This window comes from Enoplosus armatus, chromosome 13 (assembly GCF_043641665.1).
Source record: "Enoplosus armatus isolate fEnoArm2 chromosome 13, fEnoArm2.hap1, whole genome shotgun sequence".
NCBI classification, from domain to species: domain Eukaryota; kingdom Metazoa; phylum Chordata; class Actinopteri; order Centrarchiformes; family Enoplosidae; genus Enoplosus; species Enoplosus armatus.
Window position 1 is genome coordinate 14,840,784 of NC_092192.1, and position 6,085 is coordinate 14,846,868.

Below are 6,085 nucleotides of genomic sequence, written 5' to 3' on the forward strand. Positions count from 1 at the left end.
AAAATATCTAGTCACACAGTGTATGACATGAACCTATTCAAAAAGAAGACAGCACTGAGCTCAGACCATCGGTAAGGCCTAACGAGACCATCTTGCGATGGGATCACACCAGCTGTGACGCTGGTCAACATGTTAACGTTCTGACCCATGACGACTCAGTAGTCATTAGTAGGCTACATTATTAGATGAGTACTCAGTACTCAGGAGTTGGACCACAACCACATACTGACATATGATGATATTTTGCGCAAACATCCATTAAGAACGACCATTAACAGTCGACTTAAAATGAATGTGGGCCAGTGGCCCCTTCCCTACTTCCTAACCCCCTACTTCTGGTGCCGTTGCTCAGAACACCTCAAATTGCAAACAAGGTCAATTATGACTCTTTCTATTATTCATTTTTGATCCATGTAGGTTTTATATTTGTAAAACTTCCTCCAGCCGAGAAAAGCAATGTGTCATCATCACAATGTAAAGTCTATGGGCCTAGCAGGAACTCCCAGGCGGGGTCAGCGGGAGAAACACCACTGAGCATATTCAGTGGGCCACAAACCTCCAAAAGTAAACCTGGAAACTAGAAACTTTTTTGGCATGTGTGCCAGGCGAGCAACTTTTATTGGACTGAATAGACACCATCTTTGGGTCCAGTATCCAGATCCTATAATACATCCATGGGAAAAGGTCACAGGGTCACCAAAGTCAAACGATCTCTTCCTTGTGGGAATGTATATGTGCTCAAGAAACGTCATACAAGTAAGACATTAGTTTTAATGAGATGTTGGTAAGAAACAAACACAAAAGCAAATGGGAAGCAATCACAGAACTTCCACGTCTTGGTTCTTGCATGTAATTATGTACAATGTTGTCCAAACTCTAAATACTCTAAAAATTCTTATTATACATATTTAAATGATCAACTCAATTTATTGAAAGTTGATTATGTTCCTCATAGTTATGGAGCCAATTCAATATCAATATCAAATAAATGACTAAGACGAATACTCATACTGTATGGATAAATTGTGTAAAATATATAAATAAACAAATGAATTGTGAAATAACTCAAGAAATGATTAAGACTCGACTAATTATGCAATATCATTTCATCATGCTTAATTTTACATTAAATGATTTACTATAATCAAGCAGTTGTTGAGCATGTGACTGGCTGAGAGATGAGGGAATCATGTCATGTAAAGTGACATCAAATAGAAAATTAAATCATAAAAAGTGACATGAAATAAAAGTGTCTTTGGGAATAATGGAATTATGCAGCAAAAACAGACTGAAAAAAGCTATTTTGAATAAAAAAACATATATAAATGACACTCTTGGTAGACATATGTTTTACATGATTACATAATTACATAATTACAATTACACACATACGTATACTGTATACCATTTAATTTGAAGTAGCTTCAGTCTATTGGACCACTCAGCAGGGTCTGAGGATGATGATGTCGATCAGTTGCTCTTTTTCAGTTTTTATGAAATATGCTGTGGATACTCAAAGTCCCCAGAGGAGGAATCCTTTTGGTGACCTCCTCACATTTCATCTCGCATCATCATCACACAAAAAAATTTGCACACAAGAAATATCAAAATCTAATGCGCAGATTTTTATGACATTTCCTGAGTACATTCATGCTCCCCTGAGGATGAACCTTTTGACTTTTGGACCGCTTTCCTTCAGGCTAAAAATATACTCATCGTCAAAATATTTCATAACTTGATAAGCACACTGAAAGTAAAGAGTATGATTATGCTTCCACAGAGATTTTAACCATATGTCCCTTCCTCTTGTGCCTCCCTGAGGACAAACACATTTAAGTCTCCACAAATTGCACAATTACTGTATCACTTTGTTGTAGACTCTGTCCAACGCTTTAGTTATGTGGGATGTAAGGAACATTACAGCCTCTTGGGGCTATTAGCAGAGATTCAGACTTTTCACTCAACAGCTGAGATTGCACTCCAGCAGAAATCTGTCCCACGCTGATATATGTATCATTATTAGATGATTCCCTTGTCATCTTTCTTTTAAAGAAAAACCCCTCATCACCCCAGAGACACACTTTTGTGACATATAATGGATACTGTGTTTGAATTTGATTAGAACAGAACAAGTCAAAGAGAAATATCCGTCCAGCCAATATTTGTGAACAATTTCCGTCGAAACCAGAGGCCGGTGAACTTTGACCCTTATTGTCATCAAGATGTGAAATCTGAAACTGATCCAGAGAATGAGAAGTAGGATGATCGTAAGAAGCACAGAGTCATTGGAATGAGGGTATATTCTCTGGCACTAAACAAATAGCGGGACGTCCACAATGTCAACTGAGCTTCTCAGGATTCATCATAATCTCATCAGAGATTAGAGTATTCTTCACAAATATTGATTGGCCTGTGCTGTTCTTGGCCACAGGAATCACAAATATGAATTCCTACATTAAATATTTCAACAAAGCCTGTTTGCTTTAGCTGTTCTTCCACTATTGACTTGAACATAAGAGTTTTCCATCATATTTACCACTCAAAGACCAAATGGCCACATGTCTTATAAATGATGATTTTGGCAGAATGGCGAATTAACTGCATGCTTGCTTGTTTTGAGTGATATTTATTATTTCATTCTACCTAAAACAAATCATTGTTTCTGTGTTTGAAACCAGAGAATGAAAGAATCAAATGAGCTGCTTAAGACGAGCCGATAACAACCCAGACGACAGCCAGACCCTGTGACATCATGCAGCCTCACTTCTGTGGAAACTTTAGAGGGTAGTTACAGAGAAATTACTTTTTGCTGCTGATGTTTTTAAGATTTGAAGAATCTGTTTGAAAAACAGGTTCATGACCTTACATGGCCTACAATGGTTGGAAACAAATACACACATTCAATTCCCAGTGCCCATGTTAAACATTTACAGTTTTTTTAAAGTACCTTTACAGTATGAGATAGTGACTGATAACATTTTAGTTCATGTTTGTCTTTCTTCATTTTTGGCACGATGCCAATCCAAAAGTGTCAGTGAGTCAAGCAGTCAGTTGTATTAAGATCTAAGTGTGGACTTCCCATTAGGGCAGAAATGTCCAATTACAGTATACACACATTATAGCCAGCAGATGGCAGGACATTCATTAAGGTAAACGAGTGTCTTTATGTGTACTTGTGCTAAAAATGGCATCTGTGTGTCCATACTTGAGCCCTGCAGTAGAGGCCGCCAGAGCAGGCCACGCTTCAAACTTCAGCATGTCAGATCCAGCTTTCTCCAGCACAATACCACCACAATAAAAATGTGTGTTATGGTCTGGGCTGAAAAGGCTGTAATAAACCTACATTAAGATGTTTCATATTTAATATATTTAGTAGTATGAAAGATCTGAGGTCTGCCTGTATCTCTTGATAAATGGTTTAGTTGGTCATTAACAAAAACATGGATTTTATCATGAACTTTTGTTCTGAATACAAGCTGTCTTCAGTATTTGTTATGTTGACTATAATTACAGGAATGGTCCAGGGGTCCATGGAGGGACCTAGCTGCCAAAATTAAGATCTTTTGCAGTTTAGTTGTAAAAATGTTTGTACTAGTGGTTTACATTCATATGGCATCAATTGAGCCATATACAATATTCGATTTGATCAATTCATAAAAAATGGATAAAACTTGGGCCACATACTAAAGTATTTGGTTCTCCAAGCAGCTTACAAATTTTAATTAGCCAATTGTTAGAAATGTTGATAATATATACAAAAGAGCAATTGATGTCATGTTTCGTAAATATGTTATAATTAATAAACTGGCAATATTGAGCTGTTGTTTGGCCACCACTCTGAAAATGTGAGAGACGGATCTCCTGTTCCCATGGTGATGAAGATGGTTACGTAGTGATCTCCACATGAACACAATATTATTTTTAACTCCAAAATCTTTTATCTATTTATACATCTCTCAATAGATTCATAGCACACATTGAGCATCTGTCATTAGTGTTAGTCACACACACACACACACACACACACACACACACACACACACACACACACACACACACACACACACACACACACACACACACACACACACACACACACACACACACACACACACACACACACAATCCCTTTCTGACTTTGCTATAGAAATTCGGAATTATAAATTCATCAGTGACTGGGAAATGGGTGTGAAAATCAAAAGCATATATGAGCGTATATCTGTGTATATCAGAAAAGAAAACAATCTTTAAGAGGCCGTCATTGTAATAAACTCGAGACCAGAAAGGTGAAATACAACTGTTTTAATTGCAAAAGGATACCGGTTAATACATTGAATGAAGCACTGAAACAAGCCACTGTGACATTGCAAAATACCACTAAAAAGGACATTGTAAATTTCCAAGAAAAAAAAGTCATTCATTCGATCAGAAAGGCATACATATGAAAGAGTACAGGAAGGGAGCGTATTTACACTGTGATAAAGTGTCCTGTAACTCTACAAAACAAAGTGTGTTGGGAGGCCTCCTCATTCAAGACGCTTAAAAATGTTTTACAAACAGCTGTTAACAAAGAACAAGCCTTCGATGTCCCATTTCATTTTTTTTTATTTATCAAAAGACAGTAATCTAAAAAAAAAGGCACCACTTTAGGTGATGAATTCACACCATCCATCTTACATGGTGGCGGGCCGGTTAACACAAGACAACCAACGTTTTCTGTAAATGTTTTATATGCTGTAGCGCTGTAATAAGCTGTAGAAAAACCCAAGGAAACAAGAACATTATTAGCATGTAAGGTTATACGGAACCGATAGTTTGAGAAAAATGACAACAAATGGGGTTTTTTGTACAAAATGGCGGGTAAAGTGAGGTGTCCCTGCTGTTGGATTAGCTGATATTATTAGCTATTGTGCTGGCGTGACAGCACTCCCTGCAGGAGAAAAGGTGTAGTTCACAGCACCAGATAGTTTGGTGAATGTTTGTCTTGAGTATTAAGAGGCTGATGAAAACAGTTATTCAGAGCTTATCCAGAGGGTAGGCACCGAATAACTCCTAAGACATACAACTTTCAGACCGTCACATCATCACAATGAAATAACTGCATGGAAATTTCAGTTTTAGTTAATTTATTTTTACGCAATTGTGTAAGAAAAGGCCATTCCTACAGAAAAGAAAAGCAGATTGTTTTTAACTATTCTTGAATCCGAATGCATAGATGTTAATCTAAAGCATGCTACTGTACATGTGCAGCTTTACTTTTCAATATATTGAGAAAGGAATTGTGGTCACGCATTGTAATGCTGGCAAGTAGACAGTAAAGTGTCTGTTGTAGTAGCTCCCTGCTTTGTGCTTCAGTGTCGTCCAATTTAGAGATACTCAGGCTCGACTCTGCAGAGATCTGAGATAACTCTTTTCAGTAGGTCAGTAAGACGCACGATGCAAGTCGTGACAATAGAAAAAGAAATATGGCCATAGAAAGTTGCACACAGAGGCTTGAAAAAAGTACTAATGTTTAGAGCTCATGTAGAGCAAGTTAAAACTAGACAAAAAAAATCCTAGACAAGTACCCTTGATATAAATTAATAAACTTTATAAAAATTTAAAACCCACACATAGATTTAGACAACCGTTACGTTTTCATCTCCCCTGTATCTGAGAACTATGCTGAGCCATGCAAAATAGGAGAAATCCCACTATTGTTTAGCACCCTGATAAAACTAATTGCCTCGGATGACCATGATTTCATCTTGACGTTATTTTGATGCGTTAAAAATGACATGCATGAATCTCCAGGTGTGCTTCCCCCAGAATATTAAAAAGAATTTTACAACTGATAAAAGTTACATATTTCCCCCTTTCTATAATTCTTGGTCTAAAAATCGTACTTTGGCTTTGAGACCTTTATTAATCAATCTCTGATTTTCACACATTGTACGATAAAACATCTCCACTAGTCGTGGCGATAAACTGGCTTAAAGGGGAATTATTTAGACTTGGTCAATAAAACTGTGTACTGAACATGTGTTTTTTTGTTGTTTTTTTTTTTTAAAAAGGGCCTAGTATTTTTTCCTTTGGTTGTTTTTAC